At 34.0% G+C, this 27,168-nt stretch overlaps 1 protein-coding gene across 12 annotated transcripts in view; it reads left to right on the top strand.

The window, feature by feature from the left end:
- Positions 1-27,168, top strand: part of STK33 (serine/threonine kinase 33) — a 264,638-nt gene that overhangs the window by 135,401 nt on the left and 102,069 nt on the right. For 2 of the 12 annotated variants that reach the window (XM_074275725.1, XM_074275719.1), the window contains exon 4: positions 24,681-24,738. The exons of the other annotated variants lie outside the window; for them this stretch is intronic. The gene's annotated coding sequence lies outside the window, so the exon portion shown is untranslated. The remainder of the gene's footprint in view (positions 1-24,680; positions 24,739-27,168) is intronic. 12 annotated transcript variants of the gene reach the window in all.

The following is a 27,168-nucleotide window of genomic DNA, read 5'->3' as shown; positions in this document are numbered from 1 at the left end:
CTAAGCAATGGGATGGGGTGGGGAGAGAGAGATAATTTAGATAAAACACCATCCATGTCTTTATAGCCCAGAAGTAGAATGTAACTTATACAAATATAACTATAATATACAATATTATATGATGATTGCCTCAAGGGATTACAAAAACAAAGTTCAACCTATGGTTCATGAAAAGAAAGTTCATTGCCAGTGAAAGAATCAGGGAGAGTTATATTGAGGAGCTAACATCTGATTTGGTCTTTATAAGATGGAAAGGAATTCAATAGATAAAGTCAGAGAGGAAAAAATTGCTTGAATAAGGCATATTATGAGCAAAAGCAGAGAGACAAGAATGCAAATTATGTTTAAAGGACAGAAATGTTCATATTTTCCTTTGTCCTTGTTTGTTTGGGTAAAAGCCAGTGAAGGTCCAGCAACAGAGGGAAGAAGAATGGATCTTGACCATATGGGAGTAGAATATGTGGGTTACTTGAGATTAAGTGGGAGATAGGGGAAAATGTTGCCTATCTGCTCCTTCTGCCCAGCTTCTGGGTAAAAGTTGGGGTTAGAGGAGAGACAGTGTCATCCACAGAGAAATCTAGGAATTATTCCATTCAGATACAGGATGTATGACTCCACTGGCCTAAAGCTAGATGCCTTCATGAAGGAGAAATGGCAGCCAAGTGACTGGGAAATATTGAATCAGTGACTAAACAAGAAGAGAAATGATATTGTATGGAGTTAAACAAGTTATAAGTAAGCAAGGGAATTACAACATTTAGCTTCCATTTGGGAGATGATTTCTACATGTTGTGGAATGAGCACTTCTTCCCCTCTGTTCTCTGATCTCCTGCCCCTCCAAAAAAATCCCTCTGATTTTAGTAATCATACTGCAGTTCCTGAATGCTTGGTCCTCTCTTTAATTAGTCATTGACATCCAAGCAGAACTTTCCCAACATTCCCCTCCAAACAACTTTCAAACAATGCATCAAATCAAATTTGGAATAACAGAGCCAATCAAAAGTCAAGGCTGAGAAGAGACATTTTCTAGTTCTCCAAAACTTAGGAGGTAGGAAATAGTCTCTAATGCTGGGGTAGGGACTGGCCCAGAGCTCAGGACAGTGGTAACGCTAGCTGTAAGCCTTGGAGGCTGTGGTTGTGGTGACCACAGCAACAGAAGCAGCGTTTAAGGAGCTCTTACCACTCAGATATGGTAGAGGGATTGGTCAACTGTTCAGAAAGAAATCATAGGAGACCTTTTTGTGGGCATTGCGAATAGGATGGGACACTGTTGGGCAATTCTATTGCCCCATCATCCTGTATCAGGTCACAATTTCAGGGAGGAGAGGAAGCAGAGCCCTCAGTCCTGGTAGCAGTTCCAGGGAAGATGGCACTAATGCTTTTGGTCACAAAAGCATGGGTTTTTCTTGCGTAAAGATTAGAATGAAGAACAGGTGACCAGTGACTTCATCTCCCCTTCCTCCCCCCCAGATCACAACACTTTGAAAGTACTAAAAACTAGCTGTGAAAATGCAGGATAAAAGGCCTAAAACTTCAGATAGTCACCTCCCTTCCCATCCTTCAGATAAGCAAAGCCCTACTCTAACACAAAGTTTAAAGTCAAGTAAGAGGCTAGAATAATAAGTAAACAATGAAAAAAAAGAACCTGATCATAAAAAGTTATTGTGGTGAGAGAGAAGATCAAGACAACAGAAGACAATTTGAAATCATTTATTAGCAAAGAATGATGCTTAGAAATACAAGATCCCAAGCTATATTTTAAGTAGTAAATAACAAAACTATCTGGTACTGGCTAAGAAATAGAGAGATGGATTAGTGGAATAGATTGGATACATAAGACAAAATAGTCAATGATTAGAAACAAGAATCTGGCAATATGTTGTTTATAAAAATATACTTGAAACTTAAAGACAGAGAATTTTTAAAAGGGAGAAGAATCTACTATGCTTTTGTTAAAATAAAAAAAATGCAGGGGTATGGGGCAGCTAGGTGATGCATTGGATAGAGCACCAGCTCTGAAGTCAGGAGGACCCAAGTTCAAATCTGAGCTTAAACACTTAACACTTCCTAGCTGGGTGATCTTGAGCAAGTCACTTAACCCCAATTACCTCAGCAAAAAAAAAATGCAAGGGTAGCAATCATGATCTCAGATAAATGAAAAGTAAAAACAGACTTAGTTAAAAGATAATTAGGGAAACTACCTTTTGCTATAAAAGATACCATAGACAATGGAGTAAAGCAAATTTCTCTTATAAAGTCATTGTTTTTCAAAGCTATAGGGAATGGAGCCAAATTTATAAAAATAAGAGCAATTCCTTAATGAATAGTCAAAAAAGAACAGACAGTTTTTAGGAGAAGAAATCAAATCTACCAATAGTTATGTGAAAAATGCTCTAAACCATTTATAATTTGAGAAATTCAATTTAAAACAATTTGAAGTACCACCTCACACATATCAGACTAACACAGGAAAGAAAAATGACATACTGGAGGGGTGTGGAAAAATATGTGCACCTATGGTGCAGTTGTGAACTGTGCAGTTGATGGAGTTGTGAACTGGTCCAATCATTCTGGAAAACAATCTGAAACTATGGCCAAAATAACATAACACTGTTCATATCTTTGCTTCAGCAGTAATACAACTAAGCATATATAGTAAAGATAGCAAAAAAAAAAAAAAAAAAAAAAACTGGGAAAAGACCTATATATTCAAAAATCTTTATAGCAGCTCTTTTTGTGGTGGCAGAAAATTAGAAATTGGAGGATGCTCATTAATTGGAGAATGACTGAACAAGCAATGCTATGATTGTAAAGAAATACTATTGTGCTACATGAAATAACAAGGGGGATGGATTTAGAAAAAACCTGGGAAGACTTATATGAACTGATGCAAAATGAAGTGAGCAGAACCAGAACATTGAACAGAGTAAAGCAATATTGTAATGATTATCCACTGCAAATAACTTAGCTACTTTTATGGAAAGAAACAATGTTATACTGTCATTTTAAAGAGTTTATTATGGAAAATGCAATCTTATCTCCAGAGAGCACTGATGACATCTGAAAACAGATTGAGGCATATTTTTTCCATTGTATTTTTCTTTCTTTTTTTTTTTTCCTGACTCATAGCTACTGTGGAAGAATGTTTTGATTGAAATTATATGTACAATGAATATCACATTACTTGACTTCTCAATAGGCAGAGGAGAGATTGGAGTGAGGGAGAGAATGTGGAACTTAAAATGAAAAAAGAATGTTACACAACAACAACAACAAGAAAAATAATAACACCATAGAAGTTTTGGGAAACTTTTTAATGCCTTTAACAAAATTATTATTCATTTAAATGTTTTTTTTTAAGATTTTACTTCAAATTTTCTTTCTTTTCAATTCCTCCTCCATCCATTGAGAGGGCCATCAATATGGTATCAATTATACATGTAGGAATCATGCAGAACCTTTTCCATATTAACTATATTGCAAAAGAAAAAAGCAAGATAAAGCAAAAAATTACTTTAATTTGCATTCAATTTGTCAGTTCTTTATTTGGAAATGGATAGCATTTTTCATCATGAATCCTTTGGAATTGTCTTAGATTCTCAGATTGATCAGAATAACTTAAATCTTTCACCATAGATCATCATTATATTGCTGTAACTGTACAATAACTCACTTCATTCTGTATCAGTACATAAACATCTTTTTTTCAGGTATTTTGGAATGAATTAGACAAATCTAACAGATAAATGAAAAGAAAAATATTTAACTTAAATCACTGGAAGTTTTTGAGCTAAAAGCTTTATAATGTCTTCTGAATTAGAACATTAAATAATATGCCTATTTATTAGCACCAAATGATACCTTTACAAAAATGGATCATGTTGTAGGGCACAGAGAAATAACTTGATATAAAAGATATATTTACCTAAATATCCTTTGTAGACACATAATTCCCCTCACCATTCTCCACCATTTTTTGCCCAGACTTATGATTTCAATCAATTTAGAAAGCTTTCTTCTTTTCTAATAGAGATTGGCTGCTGTTCTGCAACTTATGGTATGTTACAGAATGTGACACAATAAAAGTAATGATTAATACAGGAAATACAAGCAAAGACCTGAAGAGAGAAATAAAAATGATACACTGAATGATAAGTGGGTCAAAAAGCAAATTATAGAAACAGTTACTAACCATGTGAAAGAGGTGATAATGAGACAATATGCCAGAACTTCTGAGTTTCAGCAAAAGAAATATATAGAGGAAAATTATAATTTTGAGAACATATCTTAACACAATGGAAAAACAAAATTAACAAGTATTCATTTTTAAAACTAAAAAATATAGTAATCTAAAATAAATATGAAAGATTATATGAAAATTAGAAGATGAAAAAAAGAAAATAAAAAGACTAGGGAATAGATTTTTTTTTTTTTTTTTTTTTTTTTTTTAGTGAAAGCTTTTTATTTTCAAAATATATACATGGATAATTTTCAACATTCATTCCTGCAAAATTTTTGTTAATTTTTTTTCTTCCTTCTCCTATCCCTTTCCCTGTACAGCAAGTAATCCAGTATATCTTAAACGTGTGCAATTCTTCTAAATATATTTCCACAAATATCATGCTGCACAAGAAAAATCATATCAAAAGAAAAAAATAAGGAAACAAAATTCAAGCAAACAACAACAAAAAGAATGAAAATGCTATGTTGTGATCCACATTCAGTCCCCACAGTCCCTTCTCTGGGTACACATGGCTCTCTCCATCACAAGATCATTGGAACTGGTCTCAAGTCATTTCATTGTTGAAAAAAGCCACGTCCATCAGAATTCTTCTTCATCTAATCTTGTTGCTGTGTACAGTGATTTCCTGGTTCTGTTCACTTCACTCAGCATCAGTACATGTAAGTCTCACCAGGCCTCTTTGAAAACACCCTGCTGGTCAGTTCTTATAGAACAATAATAGGGAATAGATTTTTGTTTTAAAAAGGAAAGCTTTTAGTATTTTTCCATAAATATGTACTGTAAATACTAGGTTGTGATCCACATTCAGTTCCCATAGTCTTGCATCTGGATGCAAATGGGCAAATGGAGCTCTCTATCACATGTCTATTGGAATTAGCCTGAATTACCTCATTGTTGAAAAGAGCCAAGTCCATCAGAATTAATCATCACATAATCTTATTATCGCTATGTACAATGATAGCCTGGTTCTACTCATTTCACTCAGCATGAGTTCATGTGAGTCTCTCTAGGCTTTTCTGAAATCCTTCTCCTGATCATTTCTTATAGAACAATAATATTCCATAACATTCTTATATTATGACTTGTTCAGCCATTCTCCAACTTATGGGGATTCACTTAGTTCCAGTTCCTTGCCACTACAAAAAGGGCTGCTATAAACATTTTTGCACATGTAGTCTCTCTTCCTTTTTTTATAATCTCTTTGGGATACAGACCCAGTAGAGACACTGCTGGATTAAAGGGTATGCACAATTTTATAGCCCTTTGGGCATAGTTCCAAATTGCTCTCCAGAATGGTTGGATCATTTCACAACTCAACCAACATAAATTATAGATTGTTAAGAGAGTGAGAGAAGAGGAAATAAGGGCTTCTTTATGGATCACCCTCTCAAGGTCTTTTGTCACATAGGGAAGAATAAATATAGGATGATATCAGAAGGATCAAGTGAAGGTTTTTTTAAAAAAGGATGTTTTAATTATTAAATAATATTAATTTAGGATCTCTGAAAAATGTGTACCTTTCCATTTGTTTGTGATTTCTTTACACCTGGGAAATGATACATTTTTCAAATATCATGTCTTGCCAAGTAATGTTTGTGTTTTAATATTTGCATTCAGTAATCACTGTTTGTCTTTAAAATGTTTTTCCCCACCAATCTGTTCAGTTTCATTTTACTTTTTATGAGAATTTCTTGTTATGCTTATACAGCTCTGGAAGAGGATCATTAATATCTTCTCTTATTATTAGTGTTATCTGTGATTTTTTGCAATTCAATGAGCTTTTCCTTTGAGAATTTTAAATATTATACCATTTGATGTTTGTCTCATTGTTTCTGGTGACTTTAGGCATGATGTAGTTTTCCATATTTATCTTTATTGATGTTATGGATAATTTTGATTTGATCTTTTGATTTTTTTGCAATCACATGAAATGGTAAATTTTGTTTCAGTCCTTATTTTTCTGTGTTTCAAATGTGTCTTGTATATGCAATATTGTTTTTATTTTCTGTCCTTTTAAATTTCATTTATCCAATTAGATTTAAGACTATAATAATAAATTTGTATTTTTAATGATTTTGTGATGGTCCTCCTCCATATGATCTCTGAAGGAAAACTATGCAATGGAAAATTTGGAAAAAAAAATTTGTTCATGCCATAGAAATGTTGGGCAAATGTTGCATTCTTTTCATTAATTGAATCACCAACATTTAGTACAGTGCCTAGCACATAGTAAATACTGAATATTTATTGGATTTGGATAAAAATGAGAGAAAGATTTTTGCTTTCCAGAAGCCCTACTTTGAAAGATAGAAAACAAATAATAATAATAATGTGTTAAGCACAAAAACCACAAGCCATAGATTAGCATCAGTAATAGAAAGGGAAAGAAATAAGAATGTAAGTAAATTAAAACTTCTGAGACAAGGACACTGCAAATGGATACTACTCTGTTTAAGAAAGTAAATTGGAGAGGAGGGGAGATGTAAAAGAAGATTCTGAACCAAAGTCTTATCTGAGTTGGGAAAGAGAAAGATAAAAAGGAAAAAGAGATATGAGGAGGTAGAGGAGGAGGAGGAGGAGAAGGAGAAAAAGAAAGAGGAGGAAGAGGAAAAGGGGGAGGAGGAGGAAGAACTTAAGGTGGGTTACTATAAGGAACAGGAGTGTAAAAAAGTATCTAGGGAAAGGCTGGAATCAAATTAATATAACAAATACACTCAAGTCGTACTCTCTCAGGATCAGAAAGTCCCCTCAAGATTCTTGGGTATCCTTAGGAGTTTGTACTTTTCTGTTGTCATTGGTAGGAGCACCTACTGGCTGTGTTCCCCACATTTATTAGAAATAGTAACCTGCACCCCAGTTATATTTAACTACTTAACAACAGGTAGCTTTTACAAAGAGATATTAAAAAATGCAACATTTGCCCAACATTTCTATGGCATGAACAAATTTTTTTTCCAAATCTTCCATTGCATAGTTTTCCTTCAGAGATCATATGGAGGAGAACCATCACAAAATCATTAAAAATACAAATTTATAATTATAGTCTTAAATCTAATTGGATAAATGAAATTTAAAAGGACAGAAAATAAAAACAATATTGCACATACAAGACACATTTGAAACACAGAAACATGTAGCAAATCAAAATTAAGGACTGAAACAAAATTTACCATTTCATGTGATTACAAAAAAATCAGAAGATCAAATCAAAATTATCCAAAACATCAATAAAGATAAATATGGAAACAGTAATTTCTGTCTCTTTAATAGTGTTCATTTGTCTGTCCAGACAGCTATCTATATGCCAGATGCCCTTGGGAATGCAAACATTATTACTTGGGATGGGATATGGTATTGAAAAGCATTGTGTCTGAATGAAAAAGGTCTCCTGATGTGCCTACTTGTTCAAATGATCTGTCTGTCCATCTGATTCTGTGTCTCTTTTTCTCTCTCTTGAATAAAATATATATCCCCAAAGTATTTTCTTTCAGTGGTTGGAACATAATTCATGTCCTACCCACCTCATGTCCCTTTCTCTCAATGTAACATTCCTACTCTTCCACTGTACCTCAAGCAGATTGAAAGACCATCCCCTAAACCCCACATCCTTATTCCTTCTCAAGCTGAGAGGCTGAATTTCAAGTGCTTCTCTGAATTTCTTTCAACTCTACCTTTTCTGTCTGTAACATGCCCTCCCTGGCAGTAACAATTACTAGTCTATCCTAGGCCCAACAGAGTACCTTTGACCACTGACCTTTGCAGTGTCAACTCTACCCGGCTCGCCTCCTCTGAGGCCTTCAAAGGTCTCTGGCCACAATTTCTTGAATAGTAGTTTAATAACCGGTAGGGCGCTCAAGAACAGCCACAGGTAATCTTAAAAGCCTTTATTATACCTACTCCCATAATGCCCTGACTTGTTAGTTCCCTAATGAACACCTGGTCTGAAGACCCACGTGTTCACTACCAAACTTCTTACCTCTCTCAGCTATCCATCAGCTTGGCTTGGCTACCCCAGGCTAGGGAGCCAGGTTAAAGAGTGCCTTGCCAAAATCTCACCATGACCATCAATTAAATCTCCCTCATCTAAAGTCCAATGTAAATGCAATACATCTCTAAATTTTCTTTAGCTCTGCCTTTTCTCCTTATCTAAATAATTTCCTCTGCATTCCTCCCTCCCCTCCAATTATTCTTTTTGAATGTTTTTTAGTCCACATAATATTACTTCTTATCTTTCTTTTTTCTCCATATTTTTTCTAATCATCTCAGGCATTTTGCCCTTAGATGTCCCCTTTTTATTCTCTAGAAGCATGAAAGTATTGATTTCATTTTTTTTTCTTATCCATTGTGCTTATTAGGTTACCTTTCTTGTATTTTTTTTCTTTGAGATGTTTGCATATGGATATTCTGCTAACTAGTCTTTCTTTTGAAGGAATTAGTCAACTTCTTTTTTGAAACTTCAACTTTTTCATTAATTATTAGCTACAGATTTGAAGATGCTAATTAGGGTTGAAAAATCAAACTCCTTTCCTGTTCAAAATGACATATTCCAATTTCTTCCTATAATCCTCAGAAAAAAAGAACATTTTCTTTCTTTCTTTCTTTCTTTTTTTTTTTTTTTTTGAGGCTGGGGTTAAGTGACTTGCCCAGGGTCACACAGCCAGGAAGTGTTAAGTGTCTGAGACCAGATTTGAACTCGGGTCCTCCTGAATTCAGGGCTGGTGCTCTATCCACTGCGCCACCTAGCTGCCCCCCAAAAAGAACATTTTCACATGGTTTGAATTAGTTTTCTCTAGTAGCTAGAGGGCATTATTTTCGGGCTTCCTGAAATATTTGTTATTTGATGTTAATATTCTACCTTTATAGTTTTAGTTATACTTTTACTAGTGAATTAAACTTTGTGTTTCTCTATGTTGGTATTCCATAGATTCCGCAAGTTATTCTTTGGCTTTTGTTTCCAAAGTTTGGACAACTATTTTATATTTTTCCTTATGTATGATATTTAGAGGTTTTAGGTTTTTAAAATTTTGCTGAGAACCCTAAGTGGTTTTTTTGCATAATCTATCATCAAAATTAATCACTTTAACTTGTATATAATTTATATGTTACATACATTGGGGACTTTATTGCTTTTTTAGATTTTTTTCAATTTCTGTATTTAAAAAAAAAAGTTCTAGTTCCGCCATTCTTTTTAAAGAACCAACTTTACTTTTTATGTGATTCTTTAGTGTATATCCCATATTTTCTATAGTTACATTTATCTTTTTTATTTCTCCTTTGTCAATTCTCAATTCTCTTTCAATGTATACTTTAATATCTATTTTTGTTTTTCAAAATGAATTTTTTTTTCTGAATCATTCTGAAGTTTTTGCTATTAATTTCATTATTTCTAGAGCATGCTATAGAAATATTATCTTGCTTTCACTTTCATTAGGGAATTTCAATAGGAAATACATATATGTATATATGTATTTTACATAAATATTTGCATGTTGTTTCCCACCATTACATGGGAGTACTTTGAAGACCACATTTTTGCCTTTACTTATATTTCTAATGTTTAGCATAGTACTTATCACACGATAGGCATTTAATAAACACTTGATTTCTTCATTTTAAAATAATTATTGTATTTTCTCAAGATTGGTTGCTTATTTTTCCTTTTTTTAACCACTCTTCCGGTTTATCTCCCTTCCAATCACTTGCTTATCATGTTTTACTTTTTCTATGACCTTTGAATTCAATAGGATTCTGAAGGGACATGTTTCTTTGCATGAATGTAGATAATTCATCCTCACATAGTCCATTCCAGTAGACCAAATATGTACATCTTTCTGTTTATTTTGTCTTCTACATTGCCATTTAATTGACCATTTTTATTAAAAATGTTTGAAAAACACTGTTCCCCTAATGGTACATTCTCCTATTAGTTGTAAGCCTTTTTATTTAACCTTTTGTAGTATCGTTTTTGAAATTCTCTTCTTTGTTATACTAGCAGTTTTCAGATAATCTTGATTGTATAATCCTGATTGTGGCTAGCTGTACTTAAATGATTTGTCCTTAACTACTTGCTTTGATTACTTTCTCTGATTTGGAATTTTGTATGTGTTGTTCCTTGGAATTTTCATTTTATAACTCATTTTGGGTGATGGTCAGTGTATTATTTTTGTTTTTATTTTTTATCTAAACAGTTTTCATTTCTTTAAATTTGGCATCTTTTTCTTTTCATAGTTTTCAAGTTCAATAATTCTGAAATTACTACTCCTTGACCTGATAACATATGCCTTATATAGTCTTTTTTTTTTCATCTTTTGATTTTGTTAAATTATTTCTTCTTGTCTCATGAAGTTTTTATCTTCTATTTGGTTCATTCTCATTTTCAGGGAGTTCAAATTTTGAGTAGGTTTTTCTACTATCTCTTCTAAGGTATTTTTCTTGTCACTCTTTTCCTTTTTAGATAGTCTTCTTTTGATTTCTTCCAGATTCTTTTGTAGTCTTAGCTACCAAATTGTTTCTCTGAGACTTTACCTGGACTCACTATGAGGTTGCTATTTTCCGATATTGTCCCTTAGATTTTTCTTGCTATCAAATAATTCTTCCTTATGTTCATTTTTTTTTTTTAACCCATTCATTATTTACTCATATCTCCAATCTTAGTTTCCAGATTGAGGGCTTCACCTTCATTGTAATTCCACTCCCATTCTCGTATGATGTGAGTAGGGCATGATTGCTTCTAAGTCCAATGGTTGACTAGACCTACCTTCTACAGGACTTCTTTTAACCTTGTCTTTGTGATTCAGACGTAGGCTGTCTGGGTGATTAGCTGATTTTGTCTTCTGCTACAGATTAGGCTCCTTGATCACCCTACTACATCCTTGGACTGGACTGCCTTTTTTTTTTTTGCTAAGAATGGAAAGTTGCTACAGAACTATATAAAATAAGTAACTCTGGCACTTTTTTTTTTTTTTTTTTTTTTTTTTTGCTATAGGTCTGGGCTTTTTGACTACCTTGTTTCTAGTCCATGATTCCACAGAATTCTCATGCTCTTTTTTGTAGTCTTAGAGTAATTTTTAGTTAATTCTCTTCAATTTTTATCATTTTGCCTTCTGATACATTTTTAGAGTTTTAATGAAGTGTTTGTAGGGGATCTGGGCTCCTCTGTTTCTTAACACTGGCATGTTCCTATTTCCATTCTCTCTTAATTATTTTTACTAATTGGTAAGTTCTTGGAGGGCCAGAATGGTATCTAATTCTTTGTGTATTCCCTATGAAGCTGGACTTAAAGTATTAGTATCGCCTTTTTAGATGTTTGTCAGTTGATTGACTGAATGATAAAGAGGAACAGGGGAATGGTAGTGATGGGGGAATCCTGAAACTGTCCTGACTTTGGGATAAATGTTTGAGAAACTCTTCTGGGAGAGGCCTGCCTTAGGGAATCAAGATAAAGTGGTTTCATCCTATTATCTTGGTGGGACTAGTTGAGTCCAGAATCACTCCTACTTAGCTTAAACTTAAGTATAATCTCATTTAGCTGGAGATCTAGATTTCTATGGACCCCTATGGAGCTGAAGATTAGCTCAGGACCACTCCCAATAAATGGTCCCATTGTACTAAAAATCTAGGCCTGAGGGCAGTAACCTCATTCAATTGAAACTTTAGTCTCAAATCTCTCTTAAAAGAGCAACTTTGGGGCTCATTTCTTTGCAGAGAGCCAAAATTAGGAACATGCCAGGCCAAGGGACCTTTCCTTGGCATAGCTGCCTGTCAGAACCCCTTGCCCACTGAGGATGAAGCAGGTTGTGGGCCCTTTAAGAAACTATTTCCTATTGATCTGTGATCCTTTTCAGATTCTCAGCTCCTCCTGGGGAAGGCATATCTTCCCCAGACAAGTTATCTTTCCAGGATGCCAGAGCCTTTGATTCAATTAGAAATCCTGGTCAAAAAGCATCCCTTTGAAGTGTTGTTAATTCCAATAGGAGATCCTGGCTGAAAAACTGATAAGAATTTAAGCCCCTACCAAGAATCCTGATCTGATCTGTTCCAGCTCTACTCTCCCCCTCGATCTGACCTGCTCGGGCTGTCCTAGCTCCCCTCCAAGATATCCAATACAACAGCTTCCTTCAACTAAAGCCTTTGCAGATGGACCTAGGTAGCTCACTCAGCTGCCAGGACCTTCTGTCCACTGAGAAAGCATTCTCAGTGTCAAAAATCCATTTTCCACTAGAAACTGATTTCTATCCAACAATAAACTTTCATTTTGCAATTAATAATTCGGGAATGAGTGAATTATTTCACTCCTAAAACCTGCAGACGATTTAAAGGAGATTCTTAACAACTCTCTTATTGCCACTAACCTCTAGACCACCAGGAATTGAGACTACTCAAACCACATCAAGAAGACACCCTTTTCTCAGCGTTAACTCCTCTTTATCTCTCTGCCAAGATTTCTCTGCTAGACTTTGCTATTATGTCAGGACCTTGCCACTGAGGAAGTTAGCCTCCTAGCAAAAGCTGACTTCTCAGTGCCAATAAACTTCTTTTTGCCAATTTAACTTTTCGGGTTCGTAAATTCTTTTACGAAAGATCTGCGCTGACCAGAAGGGGTTCCCACAACTCTCTGCTCTCTGCCAAACCTCATCAGTAGCTTTGGAGCCCAGAGTATAGTCCTGGTTGAGAGGGCAGTGGGGACTGATGGGAGTCTATAGTATCAACAACATAAAAGCACTTGGGCTGGTTGAGAGAGAGAACACAAAGTGATATTGGGAGGCATTAGAGACAGACTTGGCTTCTCATTTTTGCTTAGACTTTCAAAACTGTCTATTAGTTTTACTTATATCAAAATTGTTTAGTTTATGAAGAAGCCAGTTTGAAATAGTGGATAGAGACCTGACCTCAGAGTCAGGAAGAACTGTTTAATCAAAACTGCCTTCGACATCTTTCAAGTTTCAGAGCACTTGCTGATCTGCAATGATAAAGAGAGTTTCCTCATTAGAGAGTTTCTATTACCGTGTTTCCCCGATAATAAGACACTGTCTTATTATTTTTTTGACTAAAAAACACCAGAGGGCTTATTTTCAGGGGAGGGCTTATTTTATCCTCCATCATGCCCCTTTTATCCTCCATCATGCCCATTTTAGCCTCCATCATGCCCCTTTTATCCTCCATCAGCCCATTTTAGCCTCCATCATGCCCCTTTTAGCCTCCATCATGCCCCCTGAGTGCTTATTTTATTCTCCATCGCTTACTGAACTTACCGAGTTTTTAGATGGTCCTGTCTCAGCTCTACTCCGCGGCGCTGCTCTCAGTAGCGCCAGCAAGCAAATCACCAGGGAAGAAGAGGATGACCTGCTCACTGCTGCAGCTCTGATTGGATGCAGCTCGGAGCGCGACGTGCGTTTCACCCGGGAGGGGAGGGCGGCGCTGCTTACTGAAGGTACCGCTACGCAGCATATAGCGCAGGGGATCACCATGATGACCGTTTCCATAGTAAGTTCGATAGGGCTTATTTTCGGGGGAGGGCTTATTTTAGCGGAATATTAAAGAGTATGTGGGTGTCTTATTTTCAGGATAGGTCTTATTATCGGGGAAACACGGTACTAGTGAAATCACAGGATCAGAACCTACCCTACCCTTGCAGGGAAATAAAGTCATAAATATTGGAGTTGCTAGGGACCTTAAAATCATTTATACCATAGGTCACAGGTTCTTAGGCAAACCATTTCATTTTACAGATTAAACTGCTATCTTGACTTAATGTAGTGTGAGTGAGAGTCAGGATGCTAAAATGCAATACAAGATAAAACAATAAACTCCCCACGAGAGACACATGGTCGGACAGATCTCTTATCACACCTACAAGTTGGGAGAAAGGAGTGGGACTCTACTGCAGAACAAAAGTTTCTACTCTGTGCTGTATATTTGGGAAGTTGTTAAGACTTCCAGGACTTTTACTTCTAGCTCTGGTCAACTGTTGAAAGAAAATTGGTGTGGGACTAGGGCGTGAGCACTGTAAGACAAAAGTGGGCCATGAGCACTATGAGACAAAACCTAAGCATTAGAGGGAAATGGGCAAGCAAGCAGGTAGGGTTAGCAGGGAGCAAGGATATAGGGCAGTTTTGCTGAGATACCAGGTGAAATTAGGTCCCAAACTGACAAAGCCAGATGGAATTTTAGAGGTTTTTTTTTTTTCTTTTTTTTTTTTTTCTGGGTTAAACAGAACTAGGCATTATAAGGAGGCAACAGAGCACCCATTGCCTTACACCCTAGAGTATAGGTCAAGGTTGTAGATTGGTGCTTCATGCTGGAAGGAATGCCTAAGAAATTGGCAATTAGTTGTTCAAACTTGCTGCTGGGCAAAAGACAGGCCTTTCAGGTTGCTTCTTCCACCTTGCTTTGACAGAGTTACTCAGACTTTGAGCCTCCCCAAAAGCATAAAGGGGTAGGAGATTGTAGTCCTTGTAGGTCCAGCTGGGATGAGGGACTTGTCCAAGGTCACAGAAGTGGAGGATACTATTGAAACCTGCAGATGCCCAAAGAGAGGAAAGGTTTTATTCAAGGTCACACAGTAAATTAGTGACAATGAACTAGGGCTCTTGTTCATTATATTTTTATTGGGCATTATCTATTTTGTATAGGAAGAAAATAATAAACTCAAATTGTAAATGCATGGCTGATCAAAATAGTAAACTTCTAACTACCAAAAACATCTGCCAAAGAAAGAATCGATTAAAATTTTTCAGGGCATTATGTTCCATTTTTCTAATAAAGCCAGTTTCTTAGGAATAAAACCATTTGCACATGATGATTTTTGTAGATAAACAATCAGAATTCCATCCCTTTTGGCAAACTCCATTCAAGTGGACTAACCATAAAACGTTTCCAGGCATGAATCTAATGAGCTCAGAATGAGAGAACAGTCTTCTCTATTTAGCAAGTGAAGTGTGAGGGTCAGTCAATAAAGCCTGTCTTTCATTTCAGGTACAGAAATGAGTTTTAGATAAATATATAAAATGTTGATTTACATTTTACCTACTAGCTCAGAAGTTTTAAAGGCAGGGTAGTATATAGCAAAATTTCTATTTTTAGATGAAGCACTGGTTGAAGGGAGGAGTGGAAGAAGAAAAATAACAAAAGAAAAAGAGGGATACAGAAGGGAAGAAAGGGGAAAAAGAGAAAGAGTACGAAAAAAGGAAACACTAATCAAAACTTGGCTTTTGTGTAAAACTATTCCACTCTTCATCTTCCCGGCTTTCTACTAGCCTTTACTGCTCCTCTATGGGACTATTCCTATTATAGAGATTTTTCTAGAAAAATTACAGTTATAATGATCTCTTTTAGGAGATTCCTACAGCTACTTGATAGCTAGGATCTAGAAAGTCAAATCTCATTAGAAAGAAGAGAATGAGATTTAGAGTGGTGTTACTGTACCCTCTTAAATCCCTTTATAGAAAAGAATATTCTCACTGAGTTAAGAAGAAACAAGTCCCTTCTAAGTAGCATATTTCCATTGAAATGTTCTTAGGCAACTCTTCTTTACATTGATATAGAACACCAGGGATGAAAGAAAACACAGTCTGGGAAATGAATCATATCAAATCTTTCCTTTCCTGTCTCTATAGAATCAAACTTTATATTACGGAGTTAACCCACAGTTTTGAAGGAATGAGGCACAAGAACCACATCCCCACCTGCCACTGCCAAATATCCCTAAAATCACCTCTTAGCGTGGGACTTCCATAGAGGTCATAAAGTAACTTGAATAATCAACTACCCTGGAAAAGAAAGTGAAATCTACCACTGTTTTAGCTAATCTAGTATGTCTGGAAACTGGAGGATAGAATATTTCCTGGAAAGCCTGAAGAACATGCTTATCTATTTCTTCAGGATTGTTAACCTGAAACTTATTTTATGCCTTTTTCTCTTCTGTCATGCTGGCCCTTAGAGCATTCGTTTTAAATCTTAGTAGAATGAAAAAAGAGCTTTTGCCTTATTCAAGGAATGCTCTGGTTTTCATAGTTGGAATTCCTCGAATATTCATGCTTGCTTGATACAAAGTTCAAATATCTTATTCTCCTTTTCAGAACCCACTATAAATCTGTTGTCTTTTATATTTCTGACCTCATTTATTCCCATGTCTCCCTGGCCATTCTTCTATCCTTTTGACCTTTTGCTCATATCCCACTCATTTGTGGCTATTTCCTGCTTCCCTTGTGCTTGTGATAACCCTTTAACCCTCATAAGGAAGAATCCCCACTTTATCTCCTTCCCAAAGTTCCATCATTCTTAGATGTATTTTAGCCATAATTAGCTATATTCCTGCAGTGCTTTGTGCCATTTTTGTGGACCCATATTTTACTGCTTGTGTCTTTAGTGTGATAATTCTGTGCTCTGTCACAATTTCTTTATATGCTGCCATTCATATTAACACTGCCTTCTGCTTCCATGGTTTCTCTTTCCTCAAGATGTATCTAAAAGAGTTGAAAAACAAACCCCATCAACTTGTGAACACTGAGTGATGTTAATATTGAATGACCTCAAGTATTATTGGATTCAGAGCTGTGATCTTGCTGGGAACCTTCAAAGATGTGGCTTTTAAAAAATATGATTTGACTTACTTTTGTCAAGGAATGGGTAGGTCAGAGAAAGAGGCTATAAGCTGTTTGAATCATTTTAGGCATTTGATTACTAGGAGCTTTTCTGCTTTCCGAAGTTTTAATTCAAATCAAATGCTTTCTAAAGCATTTTAGTTTAGTTTCCTTTATCTCTAATTTTGATTGTTTTAACATTCTAGATTGACCTTTGTTTCCCTTTAATTTACAGATGCTTATTCACTGTGTGTGTGTGTGTGTGTGTGTGTGTGTGTGTGTGTGTGTGTGTGTGAGAGAGAGAGAGAGAGAAAGAGAGAGAGAAAGAGAGAGAAAGAAAGTGAGAATATCAGTACTCTTCTAGCTTTGATTCTATCAAACCTTGTACCAATTATTGACTCAAAAAGGTATTTGTTGTACAAGGTGCGATTCTAGTCACTATGGCAGAAAAAGATTCTAGCCTTACAGTGCTTACCACCTATTAGGACATTTGAAATAATGCTGGCAAGATAGATAAAAGTAGATACGCAAGGTTCATGTAAAGCCATAATTCCAGGCTAACATGTTCAGATTCCTTTCAGTAGTTATACAAAGCCATTGAAGGGTTTTAACTATGAAGGTGATATGATCAGAACTGCACCATAGAAAAGTTAGTCTACTAACCTGTAGTGTAGAGGATGGATGGATTGGAAGTGGCAATGACACCAATTATGTGATGCTTTTTAAAGTTATATATTACTAATATGTAGAGTGAACTCAAAGCTGGAAGCAGTGAGAACAGAGAGGAGAGGAGACCTTGAGATGTTCCAACAGAAACAACCAGATGTGTTAACAAAGTCAGGGGCAAAAGAAAGGCATGTGTTAAAGATAGTATTGTGGGTAATTGCAATGCCAGTCATTGAAACTAGAAAGTCAGGAAGAGAAGCAGCTTTGTGGGCAAGAAAAATTCAAATTTGGTTGTATTAAGTTTTATGTGCCAGCAGGACATTCAAGTAAAAGTGTTTAGACATAATGGAACTTGAAAGAGAAGTTAGTGCTGGAGATAGGGGCTTGGGAGTAATTTACATAGATGTGAGATTAAAATTCTCTGTTGATTGCAATCATTAAGGGAGAAAGTGTAGAGAGAGAAGAGGGATGAGAACAAAATTCTGGGGACCATCATCTAGGGCAGGGGTAGGGGATCTTTTTTTTCTGCCAAGAGCCCTTTGGATATTTATAGCATCATTTGTGAGTCATATAAAATGATCAACTTATAGAACTAAAGCAGTGGGAGGTTGTTATATCTAGCTTTCAGCTCTTCATCACCTGCAGTTGCCTTAGCAAATGATATTGTGGACCTTTTATGGCCTGTTGGCCAGAAGCTCCCCACCTCTAATCTGGAGGAGGAAGAAAAAAAAAACTATTGGAGAACACATTTAGAAGGAATAGCTAGGATGAAGGAAAACTGAGAGAGTATCATCAGTTAGTAGGGACATTTCGCAGGATAAACATAAAGAAAATGTCATTTAATGATTAGAAAGTCATTGGTTATTTACTCGCCTCTCCTCTTCAAGTTTTCTTTTTTTTTTGTAGTTACTTGGAAACACCAGCAAACATAAATATTTCTGTATATAAGGAACAAAAATAGGATTGAAATATGGATATATATTTAAAAGAATTGTATCTGTTTAACCTATATCAGATTACTTGTTGAATTGGGGAGGGAGGAGGTGAAGGAGGAGAGAAAAATTTGGAATCTTACAAAATCTTACAAAAACAAATGTTGGAAAAAATAAAATACTATTAAGGAAAAAAATTAAATTAAATTTAAGAGAAATAAAAAATAGGATTGAATAGGAAACCATGAATTTTTTTCACATATAGATTTTTAAAAGTATGATTTAAATTTGACAAAATAGTATCAATATTGCCCTGATTTTCTGTCTCTTTTCCTACACTTCTTTCTCAATATTATATTTCATTGATATCTTTTCTTTCTTTTTTTTTTTTGTTATTCTTATAACTCCCCTCTTCTGAAAGTCTCCTTCCCCACAATAAATACTTCCCTTGTAAATAAATCAGACCAACTTTATACAGTGACCTTTTCTGAAAATATGTCTCTTTTTGCACTTACATTCCACTACCTCTCTAAAAGGAGGGAAATATCATCAATTTTCTAGAGTAGTGATTGGTCATTGCATTGATTAGAATTCTTATAGCTTTCAAAATTATTTTTCTTTACAATGTTGTATTCATTGAATGAATTATTTTCCTGATTCTACACATTTCAGTATGCATCAGTTTCTACAAGTCATCCCAAATTTTTCTGAATTCATCCCCATTTGTCATTTCATATAACAATAATATTCTGTTATATTCATATACTATAAGTTGTTTCACCATTCCTTAATGGGCGCCCCAGAGTTTCACATTCTTTGCTACAATAAAGTCTTGCTATAAATAGTTTTGTGCATAAGAATCATTTTCCTCTTTCTTTGATCTTCTTTTTGGCATATAGACCCAAAGTCTATAAATGATATCAATGAGTCAAAAAGTATTCACAGTTTTAAAGCTTTTTGCTTTTTTGTTGAGCATAGTCCCAATTTGTTCTTTAGAGTGACTGGACTAGTGCATTATTGGATCCAATAATAGTGAATTAATGTCTCTATTTTCTCACATCTCCTCCAACATTAGCCATTTTCTTTCTTTGTCATCTTTGCCAATTTGGTCAGTATGAGGTAAATGATATTACTGCATTTCAGAATAATTTCAATCTGCATTTCTTTTAAGAGTTATCTAGAGCATTTTTTCATATGGGTGTAATTAAGTTGCACTTTGTATTTTGAGTGCTATCTGTTTAAAACCTTGTTTTTTTATTTTTTTGGTCAATTTTGTAGGATATCAGTCTTTTACCTGAGAGATGTCCTACAAAGAAATTTAAGTTCTCTCTTCCTTTGAAATTATAACTGCATTGATTTTGCTTGTGTAAAAACTTTTCAATTTTATGTAATAAAAATTGTCCATTTTATCTTTTGTGATTATCTTGTTTGGTTAAGCAATATTAGTGAAAGATATCTCCTCTCTTTCTCTAATTTGTTTATGATCTAACTTCTTTTTTCTAGGTATTGTATCCATTGTGAGATATTACTCTAGACCTGATTCCTGCTAGTCTGATTTCCATTTTCCCAGTAGTGGGTGAGATCTCGCTCCAGTAGTTGATATCCTTGGGTTTATTATACACCATGTTACTACATTGTATTTCTTCTGGGACTTGAATATCTACTTGACCCAAAGGTCAGCAGTGGAGCAGAAAAGGAGTGAGCAGCTATTGATATACAGCACTTATTTACTCATCTGCGTCAGAACACTTGCAAATATCAAGAATGGTTTAAAAATGGTGGGGAAATTCAGAAGCTGCTAAATGAAAAATGAGAACTCTACAGGATAGTTTTTCTATCTCTTTTTCTAGCTCTAAAAAGAGAACATTTAACTCCATCAAAAGCTTAGAGAGATGTAATGTTCTTGGCTCAGTAAAAAGGCAACTGAAATTCTGTTTTATGGTGATATTAACAATCCACAGAATTTTTATGATACCCTGAAGGCTATGTATGGACCAAAGACATATAATGCATTTCAATTACTCAGTACTGATGGAGCCACATAATTGAGTAGTTATAAAAACATGATCCTGGACAGATAGGCTTCCATTGTGTTCTCAACAGAATACCATCAATTAATACGGAAGCCATTGACCATATACTTCAAGTTGAACTTGCTAGTCAAACTTCCCATCGGAGAAGAGGTTTTGAAAGCTATTCAGTTCCTCTAATGTAGCATTACTAGTATGGATTCCATTCCAGCCGAGATTTATAGGGTGGAGGTGCCATTGTATGTACAAAAGCGGACTGAAATTTTCTGGGTTGTATGGCAAGAGAAGGTTATTTCCCAGGAGTTCCAGGATGCTTTTCATTGTTCATCTATATAAAGGTAAAGGAAAAAAATCATCCTGTGAGATTCAAATGGTGTTTTCTCTCTTAGTCATTACTAGCAAAATTCTTCCCAGAGTCCTTTTGAATAGACTGATTCTTCACTTGGAAGATGGTCATCTACCTGAGAGCCAGCATGGATTCAGAAAGGGCTGAGGAACAGCCCACCAACTCTGGGAGAAATGCCAGGAGGACAACAGAAGTCTATATGTAATATTCATTAATCTAACCAAGACCTCTGACACTGTCATTCATAAGGGCTTGTAGGAAATTGTCAAAATGGGTGTAAAAGATCATCAGTATTCTATACATCAATTTCTTGGTGCTTGCCTGGGTTCTGGATGATGTAGGATACTCTTACATTTTCCTAGTCACCACTGGAGGGAAGCAAGCTTGTGTGCTTGTTCCTATGCATTTTAGCCTGATGTGTTCATCAGTGTTCTACTGCAAAGAGCCCTATGATGGACTGGCCACATTGTTTGAATGACAAATGTATGCTTGTCTAAAAGACTATTTTATAAATAATTTATGGTTACTCTTTTGTAATACAGTTGGAGATCTGGTACTTACAGAGATCGCTTTCCTTCCTCTACTTTTGAATTTTACCTATTTCCATTTTATTCTTTCAAATGAATTTTGTTATTTATTTTGTCTAATTCTAAAAGGTAGTCCAGAGTTTAAATTACATGATGCATAATCCCCAAAATAATTAGAATAATATTGTCATTTTTATTGTATTGGTTCAACCTAACCAAGAGCAATTCATATTTTTCTAATCATTTAAGGTTATAAAAAGTGTTTTGTAGTCATAGACATAGATGTTAGTAGATGAACTGACATATTTTGAACTATTTTTTCTATATTTTCTGCAATGTTTTCTGGTAACATAGGGAAAGTTTAATGATGTTTATGGCTTTTTTATAACTTACTACTTTATTGAAGTGATTAGTTGGTTCTATTAATTTTGCATATGATATACTAAGAAATATCATAATTGTGGCCATGGAGCTAACTTTGGAGCCAGGAAAATTGGGTTCAAGTTCGGACTTTGACACAATACTGGCTATGTGATTCTGAAAAATTCACCTAATCTTTCTACACTTTAGATGGCTTTCTAAAACTCTAAGTTCCATAACAGGTGCTGATCTGCACAGGTAGTGCTTTCCTCATCTTGGAGTTTCCTATACTAACAAAATCACAGGTCAAATCCTTATCCCTATAATTTGTTAGAAGTTATGATCTTGTTTTATTTTGGTCAGTAAAGGACATATTTAATATTTCTACTTTTCTGCATTTGTTTGTGAAAATTTTATGCCCTAGGAGTACATAGATAGGTTTTATAATTATGAATCTCTAGCTAGTTCTAAATAAACCATCATATAATCTATAAAAATAATATTCTTTCCTTTGTTTATGCTATTTTGTTCAATTTCTTTTTATTGTTTTATTCTTTCTTTTGGAGGAATTTTTTAGCACAATATAAAATAATAATGTGACAATGGATAGCTTTGATTTTACACGTAATTTAATAGCAAATAATCAATAGGATTTTAAAATTAGAGATGATGTTAGTTCTTTTTTTTTTTTTTAAATACAGATATTATTTATCATATCAAATAAAGGTCCATTTACTCCTAAGCTTTCTGATGTTTCTGACATTGTTATTTTTTGTTAAAAATTTTTTTAAAGCAACTTTCGATACATGTTTTTATTTTATTAATAGGCCATATTTTTTCTAATATTGAACAAAGTTTACATTTCTAATACAAGTTCTATTACAAATATTCTTATTGCATAATCTTTTTAATATGTCACTGTATCCTCTTTGCTAACATTGATTCAGTAGTTTTACATTGATATCCATTATGGTTATTGATCTACAGTTCCTTTCTTTGTTTTATCTCTCCTTGATTAGATTTCAGGGCCATATTTGTCTAATAAAGAATTCACCAAAATGCTTGCCAATGATTTGTTTGATATTAGAATTAATTAATCTTCAAATATATAATAGAATTAACTTATAAAACTTGTAAATCTGTTTTTGGTATTTTTTTTTTTTTTTTGCTTTAAGAGTTCCTTTATAAGATATACATAGTTATTTGATTTATACATTTCTTCATCTTACTTGATATAAACCAAGCTTTTATATAAAAAGTAAAAAAGTAAAACTTATCACAGTTGATAAGAAAATAAAAGAAATTGACAGAAACTATTTTGCCCATTTATACATTTAAAAATTAATAGCTTAGGAGACAGAAATGAATACTTATAAAAATACAGCAACAACCAAAAAAATGAACAAGATATACATAATTCTTGAAATATGGAAAAAAGAATTGTAAGACCAAATGATTTCTCTCATTAAAAAAACAACTAACTCTAATACCATGTACATTTTTTGCAATGATAAGGAAAAAAATAACACTTCTCATCTGTTTCTATGATGCAAATATAAACTTGATGCCTAAGACACAGAGAGATAAAGTAGAGGAAGAAATCTACAGACAAATATAACTAACAATATTGAGTTAAAATTTAAAGTAAAATATTGTCAAATGGGTAATAACAATGTATTAGAAATGTCATATGCTATGACTAGATTAAGTTTATATTAGGGATATAGAGGTGCAAGATTTAGACATAATAGAGACAAAATATAAGTTATGTTAATACAAAAAATTTTTAAGATATCATATTATTACTAATTACCCCAAAGGATTTTGAAAAAATCTAACACATATTATCCAAAAATCTCTAGTGGTCATAGGAATAAATGCACCTTCTCTTCATATATAGCAAATATGTGTAATGTAAAGGTAAACATAAAAGTAAAAATACTTTCTGATATAATCAAGGGTAAAAGAAGGATGTCCATTATCACATAGTGATATAAATGATAATTGTAGACAAACTATAGACAAGAAAAAGAAATTGAAGGAATAAGGCATCGGCAATGGCAAAATATCATCAATTTCTGCAGATGATATAATAGTATACTTAAAGACCATTAGAGAAGCAACTAAAATTAATTGAAATAATAAATTCAGCTGCATGAGATAAGATAATGCTACATAAATCATTACTATTCCTATATCTAATCAAAGAACTAGAATGAGGAATTCCATTCAAAATAACTACAGAAGAAGTATATTTGGCAGTGCATCTTCCCAAATTATCCAAAAACTGTATAAATTATTATACTTTGCAGAAATTAAGATTTAAATCTTTTGAGAAATATTACTAATTGTTCATGAGTAGGTTGAGCCAATATAATAAAAAAATTTTTTTTGCCTAAATCAATTTACTCATTCAGTATTGTGTGCCAGACTCCCAAAAATATATTGTAGAAACCTGGAAAAAATAACAATGGAATTCATATGGTGGAATAAAAGGTCAAAAATCTTGAGAGTAATAATTTAAAGGAGGAAGAAAGGAGGTCTTTAAGTACTAGACTCTAAACTGTACTCACAATGCAGTAATCAATAAAATAGTTTGGTGCTAGTTTTAAAAAATGATAGGTTAATAGTTGAAATAGGTAGTTAATGTATAGAAGCAAATAAATATAGTACCATAGTATTTAATAAACTTAAAGACTCCAGTTATTCACTATTCAATAAGGAGCTCATTATTCAACAAAAACTATGTTTTTTGGAGAATTGGACTATAGTCAGGCAGAAATTAGTTTTAGACCAACATCCTATCCACTAAACAAAGATAAATAATGGATAGAACACTCACATATGAATGATCACATTAGAACTGATCTAACAGGGCTATCAAACCGTGCATATAAATCCAGCAGTGCTCTACTGGGCCTGTATCCCAAAGAGATCGTAAAAAAAAGGAAAAGGAGCCACATGAGCAAAATGTTTATAGCAGCTCTTTTCGTAGTGGCAAGGAACTGGAAACTGTGAATGGATGTCCATCAGTTGGAGAATGGCTGAATAAGGTATGATATATAAATGTTATGGAATATTATTGTTCTATAAGAAATGATCAGCAGGGTGATTTCAGAAAGGCCTGAAGAGACTTAGATGAACTGATGCTAAGTAAAATTAGTAGAACCAAGAGAACATAGTACATATGTACTATGTACAAAAGTATATAGCAGCAGCAAAATTATGTGATGATCAATCTTTTTTTTTTTAAATTAAAGCTTTTTATTTACACAACATATGCATGGGTAATTTTTCAACATTGACCCTTGCAAAGCCTTTTGTTCCAAATTTTCCCCTCCTTCCCCCCACCCCCTCTTCAGATGGCAGATAGTCCAATACATGCTATATATGTTAAAATATATGTTAAATCCAATATATGTATACATATTTATAGAGTTATCTTGCTGTACTAGAAAAATCAAATCAAGGAAGAAGAAAAAAAAACTGTGAAAGAAAACAAAATGCAAGCAAACAACAACAGAGAGAGTGAGATGCTCTGTTGTGGTCCACTCAGTTCCCACGGTTCTCTCTCTGGGTATAGATGGCTTTCTGTGATGATTAATCTTGATGGACGTGGCTCTTTTCAATAAGGAAGTGATTCAAGTCAATTCCAATAGACTTGTGATGGAGAGAGCCATTTGCCTCCAGAAAGAGGACTGTGGGGACTGAATGTGGATCACAACGCAGTATTTTCACCTTTTTGTTGTTGTTGTTGTTTGCTTGTTTTTTTTCCTTTTTCCTTTTCCCCCCTTTTGATCTGATTTTTCTTATACAGCATGATAATGATGGAAATATGTATAGAAGAATTTCATATGTTTGACATATATTGAGTTACTTGCTGTCTAGGGTAGACTGTGGGGGGAAGGTAGGGAGAAAAAATTTGGAACACAAGGCTTTTGCAAGGGTGAATGTTGAAAACTATCTTTGAAAATAAAATTATTATTATTATTATTAATTATTATTTTTAAAAAGAAAACCAACTGGTTTATAAAAAATAAGAGATCACATAAACAAATTAGAAGAGTAAGGGGAAAAAAAGGCTTTCCAATTTATGGGTAAGTAAGAATTCATTATTAAGTAAATGATAGAAAGGATTACACAAGATAAAATTGAAGTTTTGGTGATATAAATTCAAATTTTTATACAAACAAATCTAATGTAGTAAAAAAAAAAAATAATAGAAGAAAAACATCACTAGGAAGAAAATCTTTCCAAAAAGTTTCTTTGATAATAGGCTTAAACGCATGATATATAAGGTACTTATTCAAAAGTATAAGATTAAGAACCATACATCAGTGGTGAATGGTGAAATGGTGAAAAAATATGAGCAAGCAGTTTTCAAAGAAAGAAATCCAACAATAATCATAAGAAGAAATTCTCTAAAGCACTAATAATTAAGCAAATTAAAGGAACTGTTCCAGAAAGGCAAAAATGACAAAAAAGGAAAATGTTGGAAGAGCTGTGGGAAAATAGTCTCTAGCATTTAACAGATACTAATAAATGTTTATTGACTTGTTAACTGTTGATGGAATTTTGAATTGCCACAGGCATTTTGGAAAATAACTTAGAACTATTCCAAGAAAGTTGCCAAACCATGTATTCTTTCACCCAGTTCTGCCACTACTATGGCCTATGTCCCCAGGGAATTCAAAGAAAAAAGAAAAAATATATATATACAAGAAAACTGCAAGCAGTCTTTTCATAGTAACCAAAATTAGATAGTAAAGATCTGTCATCCTTTTGGACATTGGTTAAGAAAATTATGATATACAAATGTGACAGAATATTTTTGTTCCATAAAAAATTATAAAATGAATCATTTCAGTGGGAAACTGGAAAGACTTCTGTAAACTAATTCAGAATGCAGTGAGCAGAAATAGGAGAAGAATTTACACAAGTGCATTACAGAAACACTCTCCCCACAACAACTTTGAAATACTTTGAAATGATGAACAATTCAATGATAGGTATGAGTTTAAAAGAATGAAATCAAAACACGTAATCTCCTGACTAGAGAAGTGATGAACTTAAAATGTAGAAAATGACATGCATTTATTTTTGGGCATGGCTAATGTGATATGTTTTTCTAGATTATGCTGTTTATGTTTGGGGGTTTTGTTTTTAAATCCTTCAATTGGGGTAGTGGGAGGGAAGATTAATTGAGATTTTTTTACTTGAAAACTAAAAATATCAGACTGTTTTAAAAATAAAAACCAAAGTGATTTTCCTAAAGTATAGATCTGACCATGTTACTCCCCTCTTAATCACTCTAGTGGCTTCCTCTGCCTTTTAGATCCAAACGTAAACTGCTTAGCTTTTAAAGTCTTTTACAAACTTGCCTCCACCTAACTTTCTAGACTCATTAGTCTTTTTCTTTTCTCTGCACTTTTTGATCCAGTCTCCGAGTTTCACACATAGTTTTCCAAATTCTATCTTGGTTC

This window comes from Sminthopsis crassicaudata, chromosome 6 (genome assembly GCF_048593235.1).
Source record: "Sminthopsis crassicaudata isolate SCR6 chromosome 6, ASM4859323v1, whole genome shotgun sequence".
NCBI lineage: Eukaryota > Metazoa > Chordata > Mammalia > Dasyuromorphia > Dasyuridae > Sminthopsis > Sminthopsis crassicaudata.
The sequence above is the reverse complement of the archived record's forward strand: the minus strand, read 5'-3'. Positions and strand labels throughout refer to the sequence as shown.